The sequence below is a fragment of the Lissotriton helveticus genome, chromosome 8, assembly GCF_964261635.1.
Source record: "Lissotriton helveticus chromosome 8, aLisHel1.1, whole genome shotgun sequence".
Classification (NCBI taxonomy): domain Eukaryota; kingdom Metazoa; phylum Chordata; class Amphibia; order Caudata; family Salamandridae; genus Lissotriton; species Lissotriton helveticus.
In genome coordinates this window covers 1,325,886,598-1,325,905,615 of record NC_136069.1, presented here as the reverse complement: position 1 = coordinate 1,325,905,615, position 19,018 = coordinate 1,325,886,598, and the positions used below count along the sequence as shown (strand labels likewise).

At 49.1% G+C, this 19,018-nt stretch overlaps 1 protein-coding gene across 1 annotated transcript in view; it reads left to right on the top strand.

The window, feature by feature from the left end:
- LOC144773342 (amine oxidase [flavin-containing]-like) overlaps positions 1 to 19,018 on the top strand; it is a 313,689-nt gene that overhangs the window by 102,774 nt on the left and 191,897 nt on the right. The window lies entirely within an intron of this gene.

Sequence of the window (19,018 nt, the reverse complement as noted above, 5' to 3'; positions counted from 1 at the left end):
TGTAAGGTTAGGATAAGCTGCAAATACAGGCATCTCAGAATGAGATTCACGAGATACACAGGTCCAACTACATACATGTGCTCTCTGAAAGCCCTCAGACGAGCAACGGAAATTACCAGCACAAGTTCTAAGAATAATAAAGCTATCAGCATTGACGCATATTGAGATCTCTCCTTCATTTAAGTTGGAGGAAAAACACACAGGTTAGGCTGTCCCTTCCCTGCTCTAGATGGTATCCCTACTTAACCAAGTCTCAACCTAACAAAAGGTGTCAGCAGTGAATGACCCCCAAGGGAAGTCACTCACTCTTAGTCTCTTGGTGAAAACCTATAGTTCTCCAGTCATGACCCCTCTCTGCCTACCCATCCGCTCTCTAAAGGGTCCTCAGGCATCTGCTCTAACTCCACCCAGGGGTGCTGTCCCTAATACAAAACAGTCAACAACATTTGAGACGCCCCTCGTGAGACGCCCCTCACGTGGTGTAGCTTCTGGCTTTTTCCATGCTGCTTTGTATTGGGCCTCATACGTTGGAGTTGACCTTGCTTCTCAGACTCTTCTCCGGCCCGCTGATACCCCTTAAAACATTCCGGAACCCTCCTCCATGTCTGGGCCGTCTTCTGAACAGACCTCTATTCATATTATTTATAATTGGATCCCCCCTTTTCTCTTGCAGACAGACATCTGCAGCCAAGATCCCAACTCTCATAGACTTCCAAAAAGTTTCGCAACATTTCTCGGCCCAGACCAGTACGTGTAAATCAATGTTAAAACATTTCAGGCCTACAGCATTTCTCATAATAATTATAGCATTCAACTTCTTCATTAATTAAAGCATGTTAATACTCTTATTCTATTATTCAGTAAACACATCTATACATCATGGCCCATTAATGCAATGACCAAAACATTAGTGCAATCTATGTCGTGAAAAGAAACACCTTCTAGCTCTGGCCCTGAGGCCTACCACATTCTGCGTTTAACCACATGCCATCTTACATTTTAACAGCTACACGACATGGATTCAGGAATAATCACATCTAATAAAATCATATAGTGTCACACATTTCTGTATTAGTTCCACTTCTACTTAAATCTCTACATTAGCTATACATTCAGAATATAATTGCAGATACTACTAGCACTCATGGCATTTCTCCTCATGATTTGTGCTTACTACAGGTAAGTGTGATGCACTCATACATTTAGGTCTGTTTGCGCTCTCTCAGTTCCCCCCTTTGATGACCTCTCGGGGTCATCACTAACATTTAAACTGCAGTTATTGCTAGCATAACTTGTCTCTGCGCTTCCAGAGCCCTCAGACTCCTGTACTGATTATCTTGTATGGCAGCCAATCTCTGCAGCTGCTCTCTTTGGGCCCTTTCTTACCTTTTTGCTCTGTACCATTTGAATACCCTCACCAATCCCCACAATATGATCCCACAGATCAATATTATGATGATAGGTTTTAGTATATACCACACAAAGCTTTTGCCTAGGGTGGAGATCCACCCTCCAACTTCACTCATTCCGTGGCCCACCTTTTCCCAGACATTTTCTCTACTCAAGTCTTCGATCTCCTTGTGAATATCAGTTATGTTCCTAATAACTTTCTCAAGGGGCTTCGAATTGTCTGGAATGTAAGTACAACATTCCTGGACCTTCAAAGCCTTACAGACTCCGCCCTCTTTTGCTAGTAGGACGTCTAACGCAAGACGGTTCTGAAGAACCATAGCCCTTATCGATTGCATCTCTCCTTCTACCAGCATTAAGGACTGAGCAGTGCTGGCAGACAACCTGTCGACGACTGTTGCCAGTCGTCTAATTTTAACATCATTAAGGATTAGTCCCAAAAGAGGGAACACAGCTCCAAAGACATCTCCAACCATTTCTGCATCTCCTATATCTCTCCTTCCCCTCGATGATGTCTTGCCCTCGATGATCTCTAAGTCTTGTGCATGATATATTTTGGGGAAGACAATTGCTAGGTAACATGATCCATACCAGTTGTCAGGTAGTCTCACGTAGGCATTTCTTCCACATACAAAATACACGTTTGGAATCACTTGCATTCCCTTCAGGAAATCCTTAGTATAGTACTCTATATTGAAAGCATGTTCACAGCTGACTTCTCCCACGTATACATTTTCGTAATACGTTTTGGCTCGGTGAAGACATAGCTTTCCTCTCTGCGTCTTATCTAAAGCTATTGGACCACTACTACCCTTTCTCTTGTGTGCCTTCTCTTCCTCGGTCCAATCTGTTTTCCATTGTCCTGATTTTTTCAAAATCTTTTGTCTCCTGTAACGATCATCCACCTGCCCTATGAACTTCTTCTCGACTTCTGACACTTTGCATGTCAGGTTATTTCTACGGGCATGTGAAGTATCTAAGGTAATCCAAGGAATGAAGAACTTGGCCAATCTGTCTTCACTCTTCCAGTAGTCCCATTTGTTCATCTGCTTATAATTTGGGACTTCTGGCAACACTGAATCATAGTTGGAGAAATAGTATTCAAAACTATCTCTCCCATAAAATATACTAAGCAATAAGCTACATGTAATGCCATATGTCAGCGGGAGGTGATGATATCTAATGCCTTCATCTACAGACGCCGGCAACTGCATGCAGACGTAACAGTCCTTAACCTCCATGGCATCCACGTATTCATATAAGAGTTTAGCATAAGCATTTGACCTAAAGTCTCCTTGGGACTCATCTACGTGTAACCTGCGGGCTTCTGCAGCTAATAACGCTTTCTCTTGAGTGTTTTCCCTTTTCTCACCAGCAACAGTGGGTGTAAGCGTTTCTACAGATTTCACATCAGTTACCTTCGCCTCTTCCTCATGTCCCTTTACATAAGAAATTGTTACCACTAAAGCTATTAATATTATCACTCCTACTATTAGTGTACCTATTATACATTTAGCTCTGCGGTTCTGGGTGCCGGCTTCCATTTCGTCAGACAATATGGCTCTCTCTTATCTTGGCACAAAGTTCTTTTCTTCTCGTTCCTTTACAGTCTCTTTTTACTCTTTTTGTCTTTAAAATCCACACAACTGGAAGCTGACAACCTTCTTCGCAAAGGTCCTTTAACAGTTCAATAAAGACAACCCTAGCCCTTCTCCATCAACTCAAGGGAAGGTCCCTAATATTCTCTGCTTCCTGGGCGCTAGGTAATCTTCTTTTTCTGCTCGCTTTATTTACAAAGTCCTTTAAGCATCTACTATCAGGTTTGTGCCTGCAGCTTCGATAGCAAAGTTCAGTATTTCCAAACGAAGATTGTGCTCTTCATGGGCTGTTATCGTTGTACCAAAGTCGGGGAATTGCAATTCTGAGAGAAACATGTGTTTTAACTTGCTGAGGCGGGGAGGTCTGGGGAGCATGAATGTTAGTGACCCTTCTTGTTCGACTCCGGGTACCAACAGTCGTATTTCCACGGTGACGATGGGCTCAGAACTGGACACCACCACCGCTCGAATCCTCCCTGTCTCCTGTTTCAAAGACATTTGTCGCCAGATATGTCCACTCAGGGGTGGAGTATCTTCTGCTAGGCACACGCACTCTTCTTGACCTTCTTCGGTCCGGTGCTTCAGCGCCCTGAGCACCTTCTTCCGGGTCTGAGTCTTCTGATATCGGAGGAAGGGTTATCTCTGGAGTTGACCTCAGGCTAGAGCTCCTTCTTTGTGGCCAATTAGCTTCTCCACGTGCCCTTCTACTCCTTCTCCTTCTTGTCTGTTCTCGCTCTCTGTCAGACCTGTCAGTGTCTGACTCGTACTCCCAGCTACTTTCTCCTTCTGTAGCGTCGTCTGTTTCGCTGTTGTACTGACCGTCCTCAGCTTGGTCAGACTCGTTCCCTGCTTCCGCTGGCACCTCTACAGCTTGGCTAGCCCCCTCTATGGCTTCTCGGTCCTCTGCTGGACGTCTATCCGAGAGAGGAGCTGTTTCTTCCAGAGGTGCTGGAACCCTTTGCGTATGTGACGCGTGGATCCAATTGGGCAGGCCTCCCACCTTCACAGCCGTGTTCGTGATCAGAATGATCTGGAAGGGCCCACGCCAACGAACATCCAGGCAGCTTCTTCTCACATGTTTTTTCACCAGGACCCAGTCCCCAGGATACAGGTCATGGCACGGGCCCTGGCACGATGGAACCTCGGCAGCCTGCACCTGAAGGGACACAGAATGAATGGCGTCAGACAGCCCCTTACAATAGTCCAGGATCATATCATCTGTGATATTTAACAGTGCAGTAGTTGGGACAGATGGCAGCCTCATTGCTCTCCCCATTAACACCTCATGTGGTGACAACCCCGTTCTTCTGTCTGGGGTACTACGAAGGCTCATGAGGACCAATGGCAGGGCGTCAGGCCAACTCAGGGTCGTTGAGGAACACACTTTTGCAATTCTGGCTTTGATCGTGCCATTGATCTGCTCCACAATTCCTGAGGCTTCTGGTCGGTAACTGCAATGCAATTTCTGATCTATGTTCAGAGCCGCACAAATCATCTTCACAAGCTCGCTGTTGAAATGCGTTCCCCTATCTGATTCCAAAGAGGCCGGCACCCCGAAGCGCGGAATGAGTTCCCTAAGCAGTAACTTGGCCACTGTGAGGGTGTCGCACCTACGTGTAGGGTATGCCTCAACCCATCTGGAGAATACACAAACAACCACCAGGACATAGCGGAGGCGGTTGCACCTCGGCATTTCAATGAAATCTATCTGCATTCGATTGAATGGACCTCCAGACCTTCCTATGTGGCTTAGTGCAACTGGTGTTCTTTTCCCTACGTTCAGCTGCTGACAGGTCACACAACGCTGGCACACTGCTTCTGCTGCTATTCTAAACTTAGGATTGTACCAAGTCTGTCTAAACACTCTCAGCATAGCGTCTCTCCCTAGGTGTACGGGACCATGTATGTGTCTGGCCATTGGGCTCACCATCTCATTGGGCAACACTGCTCTGCCATCTGCTGAGACCCAAAAATGGGACTCACCCACTACACATCCTGCCTTTTCCCATGTTTCTTTTTCAAAATCAGGAGCATTTTCTTGCATGTTTGCCAGTTCGTCCCAAGTATCAACAGTTTCCAATATCATGGCTAATTCAGTCCTTACATTTATTCCACCCACTTCCACCTCTGTGAAAGAGTACCCTTGTTCCGCGCAATACCGCGCGACTTCGTCGGCATATCTATTGCCTTTCGAGACGAAGTCCACATTTCTGGTATGTGCGGTGCACTTTACAACTGCGATACCTGCTGGACATTGCAACGCCTCTAACAACAGGCGCACAAACTCTCCATTGCGAATGGGAGAGCCTGAAGAGGTCATGAACCCTCTTTGAGACCATAACTGCCCGTAATCATGAACCACCCCATAACCATATTGGCTGTCGGTGTATATGGTGACTCGAATTTGATTGCTTGCCAAGCAAGCACGTGTCAAGGCAATAATCTCGGCTACCTGAGCGGAGTGTACTCCTTCCAGGCACCCAGCTTCTACAACTCCAGTAATTGTACAAACAGCGTAAGCTGCTCTCAACTGCCCAACTTCGTCTCTTACACATGAGCCATCGACAAAGAAAATTTCATCTGGGTCGGTCAGTGGCTCATCTACGATGTCGGGTCTGGGTTTGGTGCATAGTTCAGTCACATCGAGGCAGTCATGGTCTGTACATTCATCATCATCCTCGATATCATTTGGGAGTGGCATCAAGGTGGCAGGATTCAAAACAGAGCATCTCCTGAGGGTCACATTCTCTGCAGCAAGAATAACTTGCTCATAGCGCGTGAGCCTGCTGTTGGTCAGATGCTGTGTTTTGGTCCTGGTCATCAACAGTTCAACAGAATGGGGCACGTACACCTCTAACGGGTGCCCCATGACGATATTTTCACATCTCTCAATGCTGACACCCGTTGCAGCAACGGATTTGAGACATCCGGGCAACGCTGCGGCTACTGGGTCTAAAGTAGCCGAGAAATAAGCAACTGGTCTACGGGCATTCCCATGGATTTGGACTAACACAGACAACGCACAACCTTCTCTCTCACAACAGTAAAGCAAAAATGGTTTATTGTAATCAGGCATTCCCAATGCCGGAGCACGACACAGGTCCTCTCGCAGCTGTAGGAATGCCATCAAACAGTCTTTGTCCCATGGTACCGGATCGCTCACCTCCTTATGCGTCAGTTTTTGCAAGGGCTTTGCTTTCAGTGAAAAGTTCGCGATCCACTGTCGGCAATAACCCACCATCCCTAGGAACATCCTGACCTCTCTCTGTGTCCTAGGCGCATTCATTTTCATGATCGCCTCTATCCTATCTGGTGACACCTTTCGTTTGCCTTTCTCTATTCTGTGTCCCAAGTACTGCACTTCTGTCAGGCAGTACTGCAACTTTCCCGGGGACACCTTGTGCCCATTGGCAGCTAGGTGATTTAACAAAGCAATGGAGTCCTCCCTGCAAGCTTCTTCTGTTTCTGACGCCACGAGGAGGTCGTCTATGTACTGGACCAGAACTGACTTCTGGGGCAGCACTAGACTTTCAAGATTTTTCTTCAAAAGCTGGTTGAAGATCGATGGGCTCTCTGTATACCCCTGAGGAATACGACACCATGTTAGGACGCGACCTTCCAGCTTAAATGCGAAAAGAAAATGGCTTTCTTCGTCCAGAGGGATCGAAAAGAAAGCCTGACAAAGATCAATCACAGTGAACCACTCAGCTTGGAATGGAATCTGAAACAGTATCACTGATGGATTCGGTACCACTGGACAACACGAAACGACTATGTTATTAATCTTTCGGAGGTCCTGCACTATCCGGAATTTCCCATTTGGTTTCTGCAGACCCATAATCGGGGAGTTGCATGGACTACCCACGATTTCTTTCAGTATTCCCTGTTTAATCATGGACTCGATCACGGGTTTTATGCCTGCAATCGTTTCTGGAGTCAATTTATATTGGGGTGTTCTTGGGAACTCAGCATGCGGTTTCACTACAATTTTCACTGGGTCCACCCCTTTGACCAATCCAATCTCTTCCCCAGTGAAGTCCCATACTTCTGGTGCCACTGTCTCTCTCAAGTCCCAGGGGAGCTCATCTACTGTCAAAGTAGGGTACAGCTCCACGCATATTCTTGAGTTTGCAACTTTGAAGTCTGCGTCATCATCATTGGTCAATACCTCCACTCCCTGAGGTGTACAGTATATTGTACAATTCAATTTACACAACAGGTCTCTGCCTAGCAGACACACAGGACTTGAATCGCAAACCACAAACTGGTGCTCATCGCTGTACTTCCCTATTTTCACCTGTACCGGTTCTGTCAATTGGCTGGTTATTCTCCTGTTTGCGACCCCCACCACTTGTATGGTCTCTCCAGACATGGGCAGGTCTGGAACTGCAGCTGATCTGATCGTGGATCTAGTGGCTCCTGTGTCCACCAGAAATGTCGTGGGGCACCCTGCTACTTCTGCTTCGACATAGGGTCCCCTCTGGTCCACCTCCAAGGCTGCCCCGAGGGTGCAGTCTTCTCTTTCCACTCTCTGTCCGGTTAATGGGTCCACATAATAGCACTCTTCTCCTTCTACAAACAGGGGCATCTGTCTATAGGTCTTACCCATAGTCCCTACTCGGGGAGGTTGCGGGAACTGGGCTCGGGGAGGAGCCCCCCCCCCTTTGAGCACCTTTCCCTGGTATTGCGTCACCCCTCTTGTAGGCGCGCTCTGGACCTCTTCCTCCTCTATCTCTTGTTCTCCTATCTCTACATTGTAGGGACACTCGCGTTTCCAATGTCCCACCTCGTTACACTGGTGGCACCTAGTCGTTTTCTTCAAGGCAGCTATGTCTATTCTGGGTCTAAAGGTGGAACTCTCCTCATTGCCCTTGTTCTGACTGTACTGCTTCTTTCCTCCTGTACCTGTTCCTTGCTGCTGTTGCTGCTGTCCCCCCTTCCCTGCTGCCTGCATCTGTACCACCATCAATTTTTCTTTTAGTTTCTTAGCCTTGGAGTCTATCTCATCACAGCAGTACCTGGCATATCTCAGTATTTCGTCTAGGGGTTTATTTTGCCAACAAATCAAGTGTTGCTGAATCATTAAACTAATATCCGGTCTCAGTCCCAGGACGAACTTGGACACAAATTGCCCTATGTCTTTTGGATCCATTACATCCAGACCGCTATACTGTTTAAACGCTTTCAGCAATCTCTCATAATATTCGTGGACTGTCTCTTTGGGTTCCTGTCTGGTTCGGTCTATTCTGACCCAATCTATGTCTTGCATTGGCACTTTCTCTTTCAGCCAAGTCATCACTCTCTCGAATTTTGCCATCACAATCTCGGACGGCCCATTAGTCTTAGCATCTCTCTCCGGCTCCGTTGTGGGCCACTCAGCGCTAACCTTGCATGCTGTCCACAGATCTCCTGGTACTACAATGTCAAACAGCGTGTTCAGATCTATCCATAGGACCTTTGAGATTTTTACAAATCTCTCAACTTGCTTGTACCACTCCACTGGGTTTTCCCGCAATTTGGGGAAGGAGGTGGTAAAAGCAGCTAAATCTCCCCTACTCCAAGGGACATGCACATAATTCCCATTTGCGACTTCACGCAAAGGGTATGCTTCTATTCCCTGCAGCCTTCCTGGTGTCGTACCAAGCGTGCTTCTCCTGACGGTCCCTTTCTTGGACCACCTCTCTTCCCACTTATCTAGTGCCCTCCATGTCCTTATTCCAGTGATCAGTTCCCTTATGTGCGTTTTCAGCCCGATCGTTCTCCTCTCATCTAGGTCTCGATCTGTGTAATGTAGCCTGTGGTTACCCTGTAATGCTTTGGTTCTTGACAGGTCCACCATATATTTGCCTGCTAATTCGACTAACTTCTCATGGATTGCTCTCGCCTTTCGAGTGATGTCCTTTGCCATATACAGTATTTCATCCTGCTCATACATTTCCATTCTCTCTAAAGGCAGGGTACCATCTACCATGTCATCCAGGTCTGACCTTAAGCTGGCGACATCGAGTCTCTTGGCTTTTATCTCAGCTCGCAATATGTCTTTCGAAGGGGGCTCACTGGTCTCCCTACCATCCCAACTCCGAGCTCTACGTTTGGGCTCGGGAGAGTTAATGAGTGCTCTCCCTTGCTCCCATCTCTCCAGGTCCCATGCTCGGCCATCCGATCTTGGAAGGTGATGGAACACGGGCCTGTTACCCCCACTCTTGCTCTGCCCACTCTCTCCTTCTTCTCTCCTTTCACCGTACGCCTCTCTGTTATTTTCCCTCTGGTCGCTACTCTCCCTTTGCCTAGTATCGCTCAGTATCCGATACGATCCTTCCTGGTTCCCCATATTCCCTGGGCTGCGCTCGTGTCCGTCATCACAGGGACTATGGTGCGACCTCTCACAACTCCCATTCAATTCTCTGGTGCCGGGCACACAGTGGGTACACTTAAAGCTGTTTCTGTACTCTTGCGTTCTCCTCTCCCCTTCACTGAGTATTGGGCGCGCCACCCCTCCACTCCCGGGGCCCCCGTTTTCCAGGTCCGTTCTATCTCCACTCCGGGCCCAATGGGTGACTCCCCTACTATCTCTCTCTCTCCAGTCCCACTCCGGGCTGCTCTCCCCAGCCCCACAGTGAGTCCGAGCTCTGCTGTCCTGACTTTCCCTTTCAGCTTCCGCAGCTATGATGCTCTTGTGAGCCTCCACTGCCTCATCCCACTTCTTCATGTACTCATTTAGCTCTTGAAAGGATTTTCGTCCAGATCCCCTCATATCCACTGGCCATCTAGGGCCCCCAGGATCCCCTCCTGGATCTCCTGCTGTGTGCACCGGGGTGCTCCACTCTCTTGGTATCGGCATCTGACTTGGGAAATTGATCGTATCGTTCCTCCTTGCCGTCTCTGCTCTTTCTCTGTCCTTCCGTACCCGTTCTTCCCCTCTTGCTCTCTCTGGGTCATATATCGATATTATAGGACCTATGGTAACAGGTACCTGTAGTGCATCTGGTAATGCGTAGGATGTGGCGCACTCCGTTTCCGGCGCTCTTTGTACCACAAACCTCCCGACTACCTGTTGCACCTGACTAGGCTGGGACAGCTCTTTCTTTGCCTCAGGATCCCACTCTGAACTGGGAAGCGGTCCATGCTCTCCTGCATTGCCCCCCTTTTCTCTTTCACTATGCTCGACCTCTCCCCCTGCTCTATTATACGGGGGTGGCCTGTCTGTCAATAATCTGTTTATCAGGCTGTCCTCTGTTTCGCTCTCATCATCTTCTTCTAGGGGGCTTTTATTTCCGGGCACCTCTAACACTGGGTACAGTTTATTGACTTCCATGTTATGCACTCTCCATCTTTTAGCATCCGCATCCCATCTGGCATCCTGTACTGCCCTTACCGATCGTTTCACCCTTTCTTGTCGTCTGTTCATATTCTTTACATGCGCTGCCCTAATCCATGCATCAAGGGCTTCAAACTGGGTCGGTCTAGGCAAGGGTCTCATTGAGGTCATGACTGATTTTAATCGATGTAACACCTCTAATCTGAACGTCCCGTACTTCGGGAACGTCAGTTCCTCATTTCCTTCCGTAATCTTACTCCACTCTGTTATCCAAAGGATCGTATGCAGCCCAACATTCACTGCCATGTAACGAGCCGGCGTACCCTCCGGCGGGGCTTCTTCCCCTTCATCCGATCCCCGCTTCTCTTTTTTAAACGCCGCTCTCAGCCATTTAAAACACTTCATAATTATACGCACAATATCCAGCCTCGCTACTCTGTTTACTTCCTGATGACAATCCACCAATCCTGGCGCGGCTTTGCTAACTTGGCCTATCGCAGCGAGGTCTTTCTCCGGTCGGCCAATCCCAGCTCGCCACTTTCTGACGTCTTTGCTAGCTGGCCTATCACAGCGCGGTCTTTCTCCGGTCGGCCAATCACAGCGCGACACTTCCTGACGTCACTTTTCTCCGCTTCGCAGCAGCACCCCTCCTTTCTCAACTCGTCTCCCGGTCATGCATGCGTCCCATTCATACACCGAAAAATGACTACTTCCGACCAAGCGGTCACTTCCCTCGACTGTACGTCCACAGTCTATATGTAATTGTCAACACAACTGACGAAATGTCTATCGTCTCTCTGATAGGTTGCTTACACACACAGTAACCTCCGACCAGCGTCCGTTACTCACGCACTCACTCTTACGTTCCCCCTATCTCGGTCTTTCGGGTGATCAATGGTACCTCATGACCCCCTTCACACTAGTTGACAATTACTCTGGGTGTCCGATACACCCGAACCACTTAAGCTCTCCTTGAACTTAAGATTTCCACCGGTTGCGCGCGCTCACAACCTGTTCCACAGTCACTCTACAGACATTCAACTCCGCCAGACATTACAACATAGATACAATACAAAAACACCGCAATCTAACACGCATGACCCTTTATACTCACTCTCGACCGATACTGCTGCTTTTTCTGTCTCACGTCATCCGGATCTTCTTCGGCGGGCGATTCTTCCGATCATCGATCTCTAGGGGCCTTGGGGTAAGCTAACCTGGCCTAGGTCACCGTCCTCAAGAAGGCAACCATCCTCTATAGCTACCAACTGGAAGGGCGAGATTTTGATCGATACCTTATCACTATTGATCTAAACCTCGATCTGGTCGACTGAACCTTTGTTGCCTGTCATTGAGGGAAGAAAGTGCATCTCTTACCAAGTTAGTTCACCCAATAAGGACCCCGCTCCAAAAGATCACAAACAACTTCTAGCTTTCAAAAGTTTATTGTAAGGTTAGGATAAGCTGCAAATACAGGCATCTCAGAATGAGATTCACGAGATACACAGGTCCAACTACATACATGTGCTCTCTGAAAGCCCTCAGACGAGCAACGGAAATTACCAGCACAAGTTCTAAGAATAATAAAGCTATCAGCATTGACGCATATTGAGATCTCTCCTTCATTTAAGTTGGAGGAAAAACACACAGGTTAGGCTGTCCCTACCCTGCTCTAGATGGTATCCCTACTTAACCAAGTCTCAACCTAACAAAAGGTGTCAGCAGTGAATGACCCCCAAGGGAAGTCACTCACTCTTAGTCTCTTGGTGAAAACCTATAGTTCTCCAGTCATGACCCCTCTCTGCCTACCCATCCGCTCTCTAAAGGGTCCTCAGGCATCTGCTCTAACTCCACCCAGGGGTGCTGTCCCTAATACAAAACAGTCAACAACATTTGAGACGCCCCTCGTGAGACGCCCCTCACGTGGTGTAGCTTCTGGCTTTTTCCATGCTGCTTTGTATTGGGCCTCATACGTTGGAGTTGACCTTGCTTCTCAGACTCTTCTCCGGCCCGCTGATACCCCTTAAAACATTCCGGAACCCTCCTCCATGTCTGGGCCGTCTTCTGAACAGACCTCTATTCATATTATTTATAATTGGATCCCCCCTTTTCTCTTGCAGACAGACATCTGCAGCCAAGATCCCAACTCTCATAGACTTCCAAAAAGTTTCGCAACATTTCTCGGCCCAGACCAGTACGTGTAAATCAATGTTAAAACATTTCAGGCCTACAGCATTTCTCATAATAATTATAGCATTCAACTTCTTCATTAATTAAAGCATGTTAATACTCTTATTCTATTATTCAGTAAACACATCTATACATCATGGCCCATTAATGCAATGACCAAAACATTAGTGCAATCTATGTCGTGAAAAGAAACACCTTCTAGCTCTGGCCCTGAGGCCTACCACATTCTGCGTTTAACCACATGCCATCTTACATTTTAACAGCTACACGACATGGATTCAGGAATAATCACATCTAATAAAATCATATAGTGTCACACATTTCTGTATTAGTTCCACTTCTACTTAAATCTCTACATTAGCTATACATTCAGAATATAATTGCAGATACTACTAGCACTCATGGCATTTCTCCTCATGATTTGTGCTTACTACAGGTAAGTGTGATGCACTCATACATTTAGGTCTGTTTGCGCTCTCTCACCAGTGATGGTTCAACCTCCATTAATTCTGGAAAAATCAACACTTTATCTCCCCAAGTCTAAATAAAACAAAAAATAATAATTTGACCTTGCGTAAAAGTATCTATTGCTCATGTAAAGCTCTCCAGTGCCCTTGAGCCTGAATTATATAAACGTCAACAAAAAAAAAAGGCATCAGGAACGAACTGATGCTTCCAACCTTGTTCTATCCTGCCACATGGATGTCAAAATTAAACTACTCAATTGGATATAGTGAATTTTAAAGGGTCCCTAACTTAATTTAATCTTTTTTTTTTAAATAGAAGAGAAGCCTATTTTGCAGTCCTGCCAAGTGTCACTCATCAGGTGTGACACTCATGCATTTCAGTGCGGTGTTGCGCATCACCGCACTGAAATGCAATGTCACGCATTTTGCCGACTCGCCAGCTCGCGCCACTCCGAGTCCAAGAGACGTGCTGCAGCCAGTGCCAGCAGCTGCTCTTAGTTCATAAATATTCATGTATGTTGTAATAATGGCAGGCTCTCAGCTTGTGGGTTAAGTGAGAGTGCGGCAGCGCTAGGCGGCTACAAAGTAAAGATCCTCCACGGTGCTGGCTCCAGGCTGGCGCTGTAAGTTCCTGCCGCGCCATGGCTTAAATTTGACACACAGTAATTAATTACGATGGGCGGGGCCGCACTCTCAGCACGATGCTGGCTGACACTGCTAGGCACTAACCAGGGGCGCCAACGTATTCTCTCTCACCCGCCACGGTATTCACTGAAGAGAGGACGAGTTTAAAAGACGAGCTGCACGGCCACGTAGCGCGGCTATGCGGCAGTCAGACAGTGATGTTAACTGCCTCACATTCCGCTTTGAGGGCCGGCCGCGTCATGGCCGCCCGCGCCGGGCATCAAAGGCATCGCGGGCGCTCCTCTGTGCGCTGACGCTGCTGTTTGTCGCAAATTCAATAAAACACCCCGAGCACTGCAGTGAGTGACTGATTACCGACAGGATACTCATGGCCGCCAGCGCCGGGCATCAGAGGCATCGCAGGCGCAAAGTGCGGCCGGGTGGGGGACGAGTCAGGGAGTTACTCTGCTGGGAGAAGAAGAGTGCAGAGTGTATGATCATGCAGTGTGCTGTGCGGACGCGGGTTCCTGTCCAGCTCAGGCAGCGGCCGCCAGACGGACCGGAACGCAGAGACAGCAGCAGTCTGAACTCTTCTAGTTCATTAAGTAAGTGTTTTTGGCCAACGTTAAGCGCTGCGCGCCAGGCAGACTTAAAGTGTACATAACACAGTTTAATAATTAGTGCTTGTGTCAGCGCCACCGCGGAGCGGCACGCACAGTCTGAACATCATCTCTAATCAATTATTTCAGTCACACACAATCAGTTTAGTCTCATCATTCTTCTGAGTGCCCCTGGTTTATCTGCAGATCTGATTTAATCTGCAGGCCCTGTCGCAGGGCTGCTCTGTCTCCTCATCCTTATCATGGGCGCCCTGACTAACTGTGTATCTTCACAGACTACGGGCCAGTCGTGACAGTTTTACCAGCCTGGCTGGCTCTCGCTGCTCTCTCGGCACAGGGGCTAGGCCAGGGGGAGGGGGTCCGGGTGAGGGAGGGGGTCCGTTGGGACTGGGGTTAGTGTTCTTCCATTTCTGATGCTCTGCAGCAGTTTCAATAAGTTTTTGTTGCTCAAATGTCTGTAATTTCTTATATTTAGAAGTTTCCCTCGTCTTCATTGCATGTTTTCTGCTCGTGAGAAAGTGTCACTCATAGTCGTTGGAATATCACTCATAATTTGACTGAAATTTTAAAAATGTCACACATGGCACTCTGAAACCTTGGCAGCTATGATTTTGTTCTGGTAAGGCAAGCCCGTTATGATTTGCTTCTTGTTTAAAATAAAAAATAAATAATTCGAGGAATAGTTACGTTAGAACATTTATGTGTGCCTTTTATTGCAGAGCTTATCGTGCCAATTTAGTTTGGGCTTAAATCCGTTGAATAGGATGGGGCAAGAAGCATCCATTTTTTCAATCTTTCACTGATGCTGAGACTGGTCTTGTTTGTGGGGGTGCACTCCACATAGCTCGCTGGAGGGCCTGTGTTCAGTGCCTATTATGGTGACTGGAGAGGTACTCCTCTAACCAGGGTTAGACTGATCTTTAGGGAAGTCAAGCACCCGATGGGTTGGTGTGACCGATCAGTATGTGGGCTGATTTTATAGAAGTTGTGGGTTGTTTTTTTGGCCATGTGAGACAGTTTTTATTGTTGATTTCTCCGATATTACCACTTTTTTAGCTTTTATTTAAGAGTTTTCTATAGCGCTGGCCAGACCCGAGGGTATCGGAGCGCTTTACAACATTTGTCATGTGCAATTGAATACAAAGTATAACAGTTGTAAACACATTGATTCGCAACTACTTCTGTTTGGGGAGGGGAGCAAATCAAGAGCAAATCAAGAGGTAGGTGCTGTAAAAGTCATTCTTATCACAGTGACTGCATGCTCTGATGTGCAAGATTCTGCATTATGTGTCAGCTATCCTTCCGGAAGAGTGCGGTTGAGGAGAGGTCTTTGAGATGACTTTTGAATTTTTTTAAGGATGGGTTAGTCCCGATATGGACTGGGATGGCGTTCCAAATTGTGGGCGCATTTCCAGAGAAGGAGCGCAATAGGGTTTTTTGTATGCGAGTTTTCGGAGGGATGAGAAGTAGAGTGTATCAGCCTGATTCATGTACGGGCCGTTTTGCGTGTCCCTAATAGCGATTAATAGCGACTCGCTATTGAGGAAACGCAAAACAGCATTCATGTACTTTTCGGGGAAAAAATAGCGACTCGCACGCGGGCGCTAAATCCGATAGCGACCAACTAAAAACGCAGAAAAATCGCTAATCCCGGCTACCTGCGTCGGGATTGCGACTCGCAATCCCGTGCGATCGGAAATGCGACTCGCAATCCCGTGCGATCGGAAATGCGACTCGCAATCCCGTGCGATCGGGAATGCGACTCGCATTCTGACGCGATCGGGAAAACGGAAAGTCGCTTTCCGAGCACAGTGATGACATCACAACCAGGAAGCAGGCAGTTCCCACCCCCAAACACCACAGCGAGGCAAACCTCCGAGGGAGCAAGTCGGAAAGCAGACGCTAAACCAGCGATAGCGACTTCTCTACCGACTGAAATAGCGACATATCTGCTGCCATGTCTGAGGAACCTGTCCCTGGCCCCAGCAACAGCGCAGGACGAAAGCGAAAGCTCAAGTTCTCAGAGCAGGAGCTCGAGAACCTTATTGAAGGGGTGGTGGCCAACCATGACCGGCTCTTCGGGACCAACTCCAGAAAGGTCCCAGAGCAAGACAAGCGGAGGATCTGGCTGGGAATAGCCTCCAGCGTGAACTCGGTGGGTGTGGCCGATAGGTCATTGGAGGAGCTTAAGAAGCGCTGGTATGACCTCCGAGGTCGTGCCAAGGAGAGGGTGGCGGAGCGCCTTGGAGAGGCATCGGGCACTGGAGGTGGCGGACCGACAGTCCCACCCAACACACCCTTGGAGGACCAGGTCGAGGACACCCTTGAGAGGGAGGCGTGCGTTGGCGTGACCCCTCTGGACTCCTCCCGCCCCACCCAAGACACCCAAGGTAAGTGGCATGCGACTGCGACCCTGTCCCCTATGACCGTCCCTGACCAAATAGGCTCACTTATTGGCCCTTAGTCATGCCTTTGTTGCGCATCAGGGAATGCCCTGAAGCATTGTGGGAGATGTAGTATGTCCACAATGTAGTAGTACCCCAATGCAGCCAGACAGGTCCCAAAGTACGCAAATCCACAGCCATCCAGGGAATGTCACCCAGCATGCATGTAACATCAGCACGTCTGACAGTCACATGCAACTAATGAGTATCCACTTACCCTCACAGGTGGCGCAGACAGCAGTGACAGCGAGAGGCTGCAGATAGATGAGGAGGCCCAGGAGGAGGATTCACAACCAGAAACCCAGGCACCAGCCCCTGCCGCTGCAACAACACCAGCAGCCAGGCCCCCCACCGTTGCTGCATCTGGATCTGCCGTCCCACCCGCAGCCAAGGCCAGGCCCCCCACCGTTGCTGCATCAGGATCTGCCGTCCCACCCGCAGCCAAGGCCAGGCCCCCCATCGTTGCTGCATCAGGATCTGCCGTCCCACCCGCAGCCAAGGCCAGGCCCCCCACCGTTGCTGCATCTGGATCTGCCGTCCCACCCGCAGCCAGAGCCAGGCACCCCACTAATGTGCCCCCAGTCCCTGCCGCACCAGCAACGCCTGCTGCAACACCACCTGCAGCTGGTGCCAAGAGATCTGGGCCTGCGACAGCGGCAACACAGCGGGCAATCAGCAGGAGGGGCAATGGACATCGCTATGCCTGCATGAGCGTAGAGAGACGCATGCTCCGGATCCACCAGCGCCAGTCACAGCAGCAAGGTGCCATCCAGCTCCAGCTGCACAAAATTGGGCGCAATGTGGCGGGAGTTGGAGACCGCATGGACCGCATGACGGCGGCCATGGGCTGCATGACTGCAGCCATGGAGGAGAACACTGCTGCGCTCATCAAGCACCGCAGTGTAGCGAGCCGGCGCCACCACCAGCTGATGAGCCGGCTGTCCGCCTATAGCAGGTCGAATTATGTGGCAGCAAATGCCACCACCCAGTTGTCGCGGCACTCTCTCACACAGCAGCACCAACTAGTGCAGTGCTGTGAGGACATCACCAGGGTACTGGAGCACCTAACCACCGCGGTAACGGCACTACACACACCTGCGCTACCGGCCACTGTAGGGGGCGACGATGCCAGTGAGGGTGCCTCCAGCGTGAGCAGCCAATCGGCCACACTGGTCCCGCCACCTAGGCGCAGCACCAGGGCAACAACTGGTACAGGTGCCCAGGAAGAGGAAGAGCCTCAGAGGCGCTTGGGCATTACGCGCAGGAGGCGCCATTGACACTGTCTGCATAACACTGGCACAGGCTGACGCTAAGCCTGCCATGTATATGCACACTGCAGTATGAAGCAATACTGTTATTTGTAAATAGTTGGACTGATTACCTTTTTCTTGTGAATGAAACAAATATATTTATTTTGCTGCACACATTAGCCTTGTGTAATCATTACATTTTGCATGCAATTGTGATATGTGGGGTGGGGGAAGAGGGTGGGCTAGAAATTGTTCAGTGTGATGTGGTTGCGACGTCTGTGGCCTTCAGCTGGGTTCTCCCCGCGTGCATGGTGCACATGTGCTGGTGGCCGGTCGTCCCCTTCAGATTCACTGCCTGAGATGTCAACAGGTATCCGGCGCTTGGTTGCAATGTTATGGAGCATTGCACAGACAGCCACAATGCGGCAGCACGCAGCAGGACTGTAATACATGGCCCCACCTGTCTTGTGCAGTATACGGAACCTGCTCTTGAGCAGGCCAAATGTCCTTTCTATACAGTTCCTTGTCCGGATGTGCGCAACATTGTAGCGCCGTTGCTGAGGTGTGGCAGGGTTGAGGTAAGGGGTCAGGAGGTATTCCCGTAGGGCGTAGCCACTGTCACCTGAATGAGAGGAGCAGATGTTGATTGCCTGTGCAGCGCAGTGACTTCATTGCAATGTGACATTGTCGACAAAGTGTACTTACCAAGTAGGTGTCCTTCCCCAAACTCTCCTCTGAGCAGTCGTGTGTGGAGTCCACTGTGCCTGAAGATAAAGGAATCATGGGTACTCCCTGGGTACTGTGCGACAATGTCAGTGATGATGGTCTTGGCATTGCAGACCATCTGTATGTTGAGGGAGTGGTAGGACTTCCGGTTGCGGTACATATACTCCGTGGCAGCTGGTGGGCAGATGGCGACGTGGGTACAGTCGATGCAGCCGAGGACATGGGGAAAATGGGCTACATTGTAAAATTGTAGTTTTGTCAGGTCCAATTCCTGTTGGCTCGTGGGAAATGTGATGTGGCGGTGGAGCTGGGTGAGCATGGCGTCAACGAAAGTGTGGAGGCAGCGTGACATGGTGGGCTGGGATATCCCC